Source organism: Pygocentrus nattereri, chromosome 21 (assembly GCF_015220715.1).
Source record: "Pygocentrus nattereri isolate fPygNat1 chromosome 21, fPygNat1.pri, whole genome shotgun sequence".
Taxonomy (NCBI): domain Eukaryota; kingdom Metazoa; phylum Chordata; class Actinopteri; order Characiformes; family Serrasalmidae; genus Pygocentrus; species Pygocentrus nattereri.
The window spans coordinates 15,665,189-15,676,840 of record NC_051231.1 but is presented as its reverse complement, the minus strand read 5'-3'; positions in this window follow the sequence as shown (position 1 = coordinate 15,676,840).

The window sequence follows — 11,652 nt, the reverse complement described above, 5'->3', positions numbered from 1 at the left end:
ACAGAATTCAGATGCTTGTGGGCATTAAAAGAAGCATAAGTTTGAATGTTGACATCCACATCCAAAATCGAAATCCAGAAACAGGCAGAAAGGTCAAAATACTGAAAGGGAGTAGCAGATGCAAACAAAACAAAGGGGCAGTGCAATGTTGTCATCTTGATACACGCATGAAGGTCAGAACACAAAGGCAGAATCTCCAGAGCAAACAAATCCAATGGGGAAATCCAAAAACAAAGCACAGAAAAACAAAGCACAGGTCATATACGGGAAGGCAATCAGAAGAACGCTCAGTCGTTGCCATGAAAGGCTTAAATACTAACTAATAGCATCATATGATCAACACAAATATGGAATGTGTGGGGGAGAATCCAGAGTCAGCTGATCTCCTAAAGTATTCTGGGAGATCAAGTCCAAGTGAGTGTCTTGAGGAAGTAGGAAGTGTCTGCTGACTGTTTTCCCATGTGATTCTGGGAAATTCTGGGAAGTTCGTTTCAGACGTGACAGTAACCCAAACACCCCCAGCTTATTCGGGGGTCGACTATGAAAATTTGCCACCGGGCTGGGATCCAGAACATCCTTAGCAGACACCCAACTCTGCTCCTCCAGTCCGTATCTCTCCCAGTCCACCAGGTATTGCAATTGTCCTCCACGCCTCCTAGAGTCCAGCAACTGTCAGACAGCATAAATGGGCGCCCAATCTATTTCCTCAGGTGGAGGAGATGTGTCCCCTGGTGTAACCTCGTCCAGAGGCCTTGCAACAACAGGTTTTAAAAGAGTCACATGAAAATACCTAGAAACATGATAACGGGGAGGTAAGTCAAGACTATACGTTACGTCATTGATTCTTTTCAAGATCCTGAATGGCCCAATATATTTGGGCTACAGCTTCCTACTTTCCCCAAGTTGACGAAAGTCCTTGGTGTATAGCCACACTCGGTCTCCTTCCATCAGTGAGAACATTGAAGATGGAACGTGGCTGGGTCTTCCAGCATGACAATGATCCCAAACACACTGCTCGGGCAATGAAGGAGTGGCTCCGTAACAAGCATTTCAAGGTCCTGGAGTGGCCTAGCCAGTCTCCAGACCTCAACCCCATAGAAAACTTGTGGAGGGAGTTGAAGGTCCATGTTGCCCAGTGACAGCCCCAAAACATCACTGCTCTAGAGATCTGCATGGAGGAATGGGCCAAAATATGAGCTACAGTGTGTGCAAACCTGGTGAAGACTTGCAGGAAACGTTTGACCTCTGTTATTGCCAACAAAGGTTATGTTACAAAGTATTGAGTTGAACTTTTGTTATTGACCAAATACTTATTTTCCACCATAATTTACAAATAAATTCTTTAAAAATCCTACAATGTGATTTCCTGGATTTTTTTTCTCATATTGTCTCTCATAGTTGAAGTGTACCTATAATGAAAATTACAGATCTCTCTCATCTTTCTAAGTAGTAGAACTTGCACAGTCAGTGGCTGACTAAATACTTTTTTGCCCCACTGTAATTGAAAATAGTATGAAGACAACATATCAAATGTTAAAACTGAGACATTTTATTGTTTTTTGACACGTTCCAGAAACACATTATAAAAGAGTTGTGACAGAAGCATGTTCACCACTGTGTCAGCTCTTCTTTTAAGTATTTGGGATGGGAGGAGAACAACTGCTGTAGTTTTGAAAGTGAAATGTTTTCTGTTCTTTCTGTTCTGTTCTTCCATACAGGATTTTAGCTGCTTAACAGTTCAGAGTCTCCTTTGCCATATTTTTGTTTCATAATACGGTAAATGTTTTCAGTGGTGACAGGTCTGAACTGCAGGCAGGCAAGACCATTTTACTACAGAGTCATGCAGCTGTAGTACGTGTAGAATGTGGTTTGACACTGTCTTGCTTAAGGAATCAAGGCCTTGTCTGAAAAAGACATCAGGATGGCAGTACATGTTCCTTTAAAACTTGTAAATATTGATTTGCGTCAATGGTGCCTTCACAGATGTGTAAGTCACCCATGTCATGTACACTAATGCGCCCCATACTATCACAGATACTGGCTTTTGAGCTCTCCTCTTTAGCCCGGGGGATGCAGCGTCCTTGATTTCCAACAATATTTTCAAAGTTTTATTTTTCTGGCCACAGAACACTTTTCCACTTTGCCTCAGTCTTTAATGACTAATGAATCAATCTTTAATGAGCTCAGAGCCACAGAAGACGGTGGTGTTTGTGGATTCTGTTTATTTATGGTTTCTTCTTTACATGGTAGTTTTAACTTGCATTTGTGGACCCAGTGATGAACTGTGTTTACAGACAGTGGTTTTCTGAAGTGTTCCTTAGCCCGTGCAGTGATTTCCACTACAGAATCGTGTGTTTTTAATGCAGTGCTGTTTCGGGGCCTGAAGATCTCAAGCAGCTAACATTGATTTTCGGCCTTGTCCCTTACAGACATACCCTAGATTCTATCACTCTTTTAACGCTATTATGTACTGTAGATGATGAAATCCCCAAGATCTTGAATTATTGCACTATTTGCCTGCTCAGTGTTTCACAGAGTGGTGAACCCCTCTCCATCTTTATTTCTGAAAGACTCAGCCTCTCTGGGATGCCCTTTTATACCCAATCATGTTACAGACCTGTTGCTTATTACCCCAATTAGTTGTGAGATGTTCCACCAAGCGTTTTTTAGCATTTCACAACTTTACCAGTCTTGTGTTGCTCATCTCCCGACTTTTTGGAAGGTGTTGCTGGCGGGGGGGGGGGGGGGTGCTGGAGCTTATCCCAGAGGTCATCGGGCGGAACTGTAATAGACAAAGGAAGTTTATTTATCTAACACTTTTTATATACGGCAGTCACTGACTCATTGGACTTAGCAGACATGGTCCAGTGTGTTAGTGCATCTGTGTGTGGTCAGTGCTGCAGGTGTGTGTGAGTTAAATAAGCTGAGGTAGGTAAGATCACTCACTCTGCTGGACCTGAGTGATGCAGCAACTCTTTATTACAGTCACCTAATTTAAAATTTCAGTTTGGCTCATTAGAGAGAAAATAATATTATTTACATTGTGACTTTGCCTGATAAAATTCTGCAGGTGTTCACTGAGCTTACACAACAAGGACTTTGGGTTAAAAAGAGAAATAAAAATCAGCCGTTGATCATACACACACACACACACACACACACACATTTTCCAAACTGCTTAACTGCTTATTCTCCTGGGTCACGGGGGGATGCTGAAGTCCAACCCAGCGGTCACTGGATGGAAGGCAGAAAACACCCTGGACAGATAGCTGTTGAAGAAATCAGATTCTAAATGGGAAATAAAAACGTATTATCAATAATCTCCTGATTTCTGTGGCAAATTACAGACTCTTTATTTCAGTCCAGATAAGATTCATGTTCTGTATTTGCTGGACGTTTTGCACCTGCTCATCCTCACTGAGGTCCGCATTAACTTGACATCCATTTAGTTCTTCTTGAAAACATCAAATCTGATCTCCATCATCTCAGCTCCTCAGATCAGAACAGTGTGTTCATCAGGTCTGAAGGAGAGTGCGGATTTCAGATCAGCTCTGCAGAGTAACACACTTTCTCAGGTCTCCATGGATGAAGAACCCCAGAGTCCTGCTGAGGTCACTGCGGAGCTCATTAGTCTCAGATCCTCACAGACTCTACATGCATCAACAAGCCCAACCATAACAAGAAGCTCTCAGTAAAGACTGGGAGATCAGAGCCATCTGATGAACTGAACTGAGGAATAAACCGTTTACTGAGGGTTAAAATGAAAGCTTACTACAAATGATTAAAATCCAAAACTCAGACTAATTCTGAGAAAGTTTTTATATGTTAAACACATTTTAGTAAAAAACAAATTTGATTAAACACACACACACACACACACACACACACACACACACACACACACACACACACACACACACACACACCTATACACACAGAAATAGTTGGTATTTCTGTCTTGTTTAAATGTGATTGATTGTGGTTGAGTGGAGCAGTAAAGGGGGATATGTGTACATATCAGTCTCATATAAAGGGTTTTACCAAGAAAGGAGTGGATTATGATTGTGGGTTTGGATTCAACAGTCAGTCCTGGTGCCTGGAGTGTTCTTCCTCTCTCACTTTCTGGCACAGCTACATTCAGACTGAAATCTCAGGACCATCATCCTCCAGAATAGGAGTGTATGTGGATCACAGTGCAGGAACTCTGTCCTTCTACATTGTCTCTGACACAAAGACCCTCCTACACACAGTCCACACCACATTCGCTCAGCTGGGTTTAGGGTTTATGGTGTTGGAACATCTGTGAGATTATGTGATAAATAATGATTTATCTATTAAATATGATCGTTACTTTATAGATACACTCAAAATATTTACACTGTTCGCTTTATGAACTGTTATTTTTTTTAGACAGATAGAATCTTTAATAATCCTGGAGAAAATTGCTGACTCATCACAAATACAGTTCAGTCTGAAAAACAAAGTTGTACAGTTCATGTAGATGACCAGTCAAAAGTTTGGTCACACCGAACTGCATATTCCTTTTTTATTATTTTAACCACATTTTGGTCTCGTGTTCCAATTCAAATTCAATTTGTTTGAAGTCAAATATAAACAGTGAGTTTATGTTCCTGAATATGTTCCTGAATACCAACAAGTGGTTTTCAGCAACAACAAGGCCTCAGTTTGTGAGTCTCTTCAGTGCTGTTGGAAAAGCATCTCAGGCGGCTCCTCGTGAAACTGCTGGAGAGAATGATCCAGAGTGGGTTAAAGTGCATCAAGGTAAAGGGGGGCTACTTTCCAAAAGATCTAAAGGAGAAGGTAGTTTGATTTGTTTAACACTGTTTTGGTCTCTGTGTAATTCCATGTGTGGTATCTCATACTGTTGACGTCTTCCCTGTTATTCTAATATGGAAGATGGTCTTAAAGATGAAGACCGTTCTATGAGTTGGTGGATCCAAACTGTTTTCTGTCCATTGTTCAGAAGCTGGTGATGAAGGTGTTGCACAGTGAAAGTGTTCATATTTGTGTGTGAAATAAACTCCACCTGCCTGAAATAAAGAGAGGGGTCAGCATGATAACTGAACACCATGACACAGCACTCTTACAACCACTGATAACACTTTATAATAAGACATCTATTAGCTCTTATTTCATAATGAACTAACCCTCAACTAACCAGGTATTTATAGTTATCCATTAATAGTTAATATATTCACACTACTTTATAACATACATATAAGCTGTTAGATCACAATGACGTAACAAGCTTCTACTTCATTAACAAACCATTTACCAATCAGGAACTGAATCATTAATAGTTAATAAAGTAACAGTAACTTCTAATTTTCTTCGTCTTTATAATTAATTAATGATATTACATCCAAGTTGCCTTTGCTGCTGCCCTCTGCTGGTCTTTTATGTTGTCTTTTTGTCTGTTTCCTAGGTGAAGCTGTTTGGATCAGCTGATCTGGTGGGACTGATGTCAGTTGACTACCGAGTGTGCTGTGATTGATGGCTGAATGAAGATTCACCCTTGAAAAAGTGACAGCCTTGAAAACGCAGATGGCCTGTGGTGTTTTCATCATGTGGTCCATGGTGGTCTAGAAGGAAGCTGTGTGTTTTAGTGCTGCTCTCTCTCTGTCACCTGCTTGGTTTGGCATTATAGACCAGTTAGACTTGTGAACTACATTTCTGATGTTGTACTAGTGATCGAGACTCAGTGTTGTTTAGCTTTATCTATTTAGGACTTATACCATATTGCCTGTTTTTGGTCACTATACCCTGGAGGTCACAACTATGTAGTGGTGGGTACCATTTGTTTTAATATACATATTTTTTCTAAACTCAAATTCTCTCTCACTCACACACACACACACACACACACACACACACACACACACACACACACACACTCTCATAAAAGATTAAAAAAAAAAACACAAAACAATATAATTTACATTAGAGAAATTACAGTTATTCTAATAATTTTAAAATATGGTATGATATCAAAATGTAGGGTGTAGGTGATTAAAAATCCTGATAGGGGTCCTTTTCGTTTGCTAGAAACCATGAACGGTGCCGGCATTTCCAGGATTCTCATGTTGCTTGACTGATGAGTCCTGAACCAGCCATTTGAACCAATGGAAACCACCTTCAGTGTCTTCAACACTTTGGTTTGCTGAAAAACACATAGAGAGCCGCGAAGTGCTGAGGAGGAAGCTGTAAAATCAGTGACACCATGAGGTTAAAAGCAAAAGACAGTAAAACAGACATCAGAAAATATAATCACAGTGAAAATATGAACCTGCTTTAATATCTCAGTCTCACCTCTGGGAACAAAAGATAAAATTCATTGTTGAGCGCCCACCAGTGCTCAGACTCCAGCCCCTTACAGATGGTGTTATGTTGCAGGAATCATGAGAAAACCTCTCATTAACATCAACATCGTCACACTCAAAATCAATCTACAACAGTCACTAAAGTGTTTCTCTTGCTGAAATGTGTATAACTGGCAAAATAATCAGCTGAAACGAATCTATGTGCTGTCAAAAAGTGGCTGTGTGAAGATATAAGAATACATCCCGTTTGCTCTGTGTAAAGCTTGGTACTGCAGCTACAGGGACAGAGGAGAAGAGAAAGTAAAGTGTTTAGGGGAGAATGAGGTATTAGTCAGGCATTGGTGGGTAAAATCTTCTTTCTTTGCATTAAACCCCTTAAAATCCCAAACTCATTACATACTAAAGCTTTTTATTCAGTAACTACAGGGACTCCAGTACAAACTGGCTGAGCTACTCTTAGATCATAGAAGTGTGTAATAAAATGTTGGGCACTGGTCATTTAAGGCATTAAACAGTGTGAAAAGCAAAATTTCACCTGAATTCTTGCCAGTGCTCCACAAGAAAGGGGTGGAGTTATAAACATCTGCTGCCAGCTGATCACAGAAGCCTCCTAGAGTAAAGACAAATAAATAGTTAATACAGGGACATGTCAAATATGAATGATGTTTATCTTTATGATCTTTTGTCATTTTAAGCAGATAAGTAAGAAAGACCACTTGTGGCATGGGGGCACAGCCTGAAGGACAGATGGCCCATTTCTGATTAAATAGTTTGATAAATAGTTTGATAAATAGATAAATAGTTAGTTTAAATAGTAACTGGCATATGGAGGATCCTGAAAGGCTTGTACAGTGTGAAGAGTATCTGCAGCATTGTTCAAAACGTCTCCTGAATGAAAGGCTGAAGGGTCACTACGAGCTGACCGTTTGTTACTCTGGGGCTGAAATCTTATCTGTTTAGTGACCATGACAGCTTCAGTTAGGACAATTTGAATTTAGGACAAAATCAGTTTGTTGTTTACAGAACAACAGTTCCTAACTTCATTGATTGTGAGAGGCATCATTATGTCTTTTTATTGCAATCCAAGAGCAATGTAAAATTCAATGAGCTGCCTTGTGTCTGAGCTTAAGCAAAGCACAGTAATGCACAACATTTATATTATTAATTTTTTTTTTTTTTTTGCTATGGCCCCTCGGGGGCTCTGTAGAAAACAATATTACAGAAACATCCTAACTAGACTAAATTGACTAAATACTGTCTCAACTTTAGGACAACACCAGTGTTACCCTAACTTCTCTATTAACCATCTGTTTCTATTTTCTTTACACAACTTTCAGAGAGCAGTAGAGCCCACTGTTGGACAACTGATGGCAAAGCCGGCTGCCCAATGGATTTTTGCTCAGTGTTTTCTGGGCGGCCCACCAGTGGTAAAGCAGAGTATTAGATAAAATGACACTTTTCACCACTTTTTCCACTCACAGTCCAATTTCCTTTCTTTCTTTACTTTCTATCTTTCCTTGCCCTCTGTAAATTAATAAAATTTAAAATTTTAATTCAGAGCCAGGAACAACATTTTCAAACAAAATAAATTCAAATTGGTGCAAGTCATTAATTATTTTTGCTGTAATATTTTTCTTATTTCATTTTCCAAAACAAAAGATTGTGTTGTAATTTTTTAAAGTGCAATTTTAGATAAAACGCTGTACGATAAAATTCCTAAATTAAGATGAGATTTGCTTCTGTAATATGAATTTACAATATAATCTCATTTTAACCTTGTCAGATTTAAAATAACGTTGCTGCAGCAACGTCTGATTTAGCCTAGTTTTAGGCTAAAGTCAGCTAACATTACTAACACAAAACAAATGTGAAATCTGTAAAATAAGTGAATAAGAGAGCAGAAAGCAGCAGTAGTTAGTCAGCTTCTCCATTAAATCTGAAATACAGCTCTGTTAGGGCTGCTGAATCTTCACAACTTAGCTAATGTTTTTGTGTCAATTAGATCACGTGATCTCTCCATGCCACCCACTGTCAGCCTGTTAAAGTCTCTAACCGGTAGTTACTCTATTTTTTAATAGACTAGTCTACTTTTTAGTTTATTTTTTAAAAGCTTTTAAACACCCTCTCAGACCTGTTTAACACTAAAACACACTGTCAACTGTAACTGCTGCAGTGCAGAACACACTATCAGGATTAACAGCACAGGATTAACAGTTTCTCTCTCTGCAGCCATTATTCTACATCAAGTGTCTCTCTTAGCACTCTATGCTAGCAGAAATAGCCATTCGTTAACTTACCATCGCAGGCATCCATCCGGGTCGCTGCAGAATTTGTCCCTTGTCATCTGCTGTCTGTCCAGGATCCTCCGACACCTGTAAAAAAGAAACCAAAACAGCGGTGTTGTAATATGTCACTACACAGGTATGTAGAGTTTCCACAGTGATATCTAAGGCTTCCTAACTAAGACAGTTAGAAGTTGCATATCCAAGAATGATGAATCTATGTTGTCATGCCATGCAGTCGTGGGCTGGAAATTAGGGAACCAGTCCTGTGACCGGAAGGTTGCCGATACAATCCCCTCGGCTGACAGTCCATGACTGAAGTGCCCTTGAGCAAGGCACCTAACCCCCAATTGCCCCCCGGGTGCTGTGGTTAGGGCTGCCCACTGCTCCAGGCAAGTGCGCTCACTGCCTCCTAGTGTGTGTGTTCACTAGTGTGCATGTATGTGGGTGTTTCACTGCACGGAAACACCCACACCAGGAGGAAAAAAAGAAGTTCCATTTATTTTAATTTCTGCCACCGCAGACCATGAACAGGAGGTGTGGCAGAATCCCCGCAGAGAGGGGGACACACCACTGGAGTGATTGAACCTTCACTAGGGGGCTGACCATTAAAATCACACAGCTGCTTCACTAGAGGCTGAATGGAAAAGGCTGTTCTAAGTTCTTTACTTACTGATGCAGCAGTTTTATGTCAATGGGAAAATTTGGACACACTTCGCACTGTAAACAGTGCTACATTTAAGAGGGACATCTGGGAACTCTGAGCTTTGAGCAGAACTGTCGACATCAGGTCACATCGGCCAAACTGAAAGTGAAGACTCCCTTTCCCCCTTTATATGACTAGCATCCATCACTACTCTTAGAGTTGCAGGACCCTAATTACGCAGGTACAAATGAAGCCATTTACAGTGTATGAAGAAAAAGTTCAGTATGATTGTTTAATTCATCTCTATGAAAACCATCAGATACCGTTACTGCTATTTGTTTGTTTCTGTTTCCAGGAAAGTGTCTGAGAAACTCATGTAGTTAAAATGGATGGAACAAGTGATGCTGCTGATTCCGTCAGAGACCCATTTCACCAGACATTACGTGATCAAGAAACTCAGTTGAAGTGATGAACATCTGGATGTCCTTCGGAGGAGCATTCCTTCTTGTTGTCACTGAGATATAAAGAACTACAATGTTATAAGAAGCAGTTAAGATGACAAAATAGTTATCACTTATTCTGTGTGTTGAGATGGACTCAACTCTAAGTTCAAATGTCCCCAAAGTTAATCAGAATGCCATGTAGAAGGTGCTATTTGATCAACATGGTAGACTTTGTTTTCAAAACAAAGTGTTGAGATTCCTCATCCAATCAGTCTGCTGATCAATCATGGAGAGGACAAGCAGTTTCTCAAGATACATGAGCTCTGCTGCACAATGATTCTACAGTGAATGTTGGTACATCTGGTTACCAGCATGTAATCAGAGATCACCAGTTTCGGGGGAACATCCTAAAACATTGTGTGGGTTTTTTAGTAGTACAGCTAACTTTTATGGGTAATAGAAATTATAATGAAAATAATGATGAATAAATATTGAATGATCGCTATAGTAATAAAGAAACATCTCTACAGTTGAAGCAAACAGAGACTATATCTATGATACAATCTGTACGTAAACTGATTATTAGTAAGTCAGTTCTGTAGTGTCTGAGATCTAAGGAAACATTTTGGTTACGTTGGGGCACAGATGTTAGAGAATCTCTTGAAGTTTATTGGTCAATATTCATTGATTTACTTGCTGTGAGGAGACCAAGTTGGTTAGAAATGGAAACAAACAGGACGTCATGTGAATAGTTAGGTTTTTTTTACATATAAATTGTAGAGAAGCATGTGCTTGGAATATTGTAACACAAGATTAGCTTGTGAATGTTCACTTTGGAGTCATTCTTTGTGTTTCATTTTGGCAGACCAATAATAGAGCTGTATATCTGGCAGAGATGCTCCACCCATATGTTTGGGCTTGAAAAGTTTGAGTAACATGTCTTTTATTGTTCCATATATATATATATATATATATATATATATATATATATTTAGAAATATGGGTATTGAGCTTTTTGAAAAAATCAGAGGCTAAATGTCAGTGAATATGAATAAATACTTCAGGCGTGGGAAAACACTAATTTTAACCAAGATAATTCTGCTAATAAATGAAGTGGGTAGATGGGCTCAATCAGCCAGATCTTGCTTTATTTATTATTGGTATGATTATTTTCAGTACTGTAACTGGAGGAGTCAGTTGTATGAAAAGGACAATTCAATATAATATTGGAAGGAATATTTAAGTGCATTGCCAAAGATTTATTTAGATTAATCCTGTAACCTGAAAATTTACTAAACTGAAAAATCACAGGAACTGAGGTCTGAGGATTTGTCAAGTACAGCAACACATCAGCAAATAAAGATATGTGATAATCTTCCATCCCAACAGTCACACCTGATTAGGGTGACCACCTCCAGACAGACAAAATGTGGGACAAGTAGCAAGTTTAAGTGGGACAATGTGGGACAGACGTAATAACTTTAAGCTTAAGATATAATGTCTTTCTAATTTACCAAGAAACATTTATTCTTGCCTTTCAACCCCACCAACCAAAAGATTAAGACACTACCTGACCCAAAAGATAGCCCAAAGTTGCTACAGTTTAAGTCATAGGCCTATACAAGAAAAAAACACTGATTTTGCAACATCTTGTCTTTTTTGGGACTATCAATTAGTCAACTGGTCAAAGGACCAGGTATTATGCAACTAAAATTATGCTCTCAGTTTTGATTCAAATTCAGTTTTGATTCAAATTCAACTTAAAATACAAGATACAGAAAAAAAAAAAATATATATATATATATATTAGTGCCTAGCCAATTATAAAGTATGCTAGCTAAAATAGCGATGGGGTGGACTCAAGTGGGGCTTAAGAGTGTTTGTTGATGTATCTGTCTTTTGTTCTGTATTTGCGTGTTATTGAAAAACCAATAAAAATA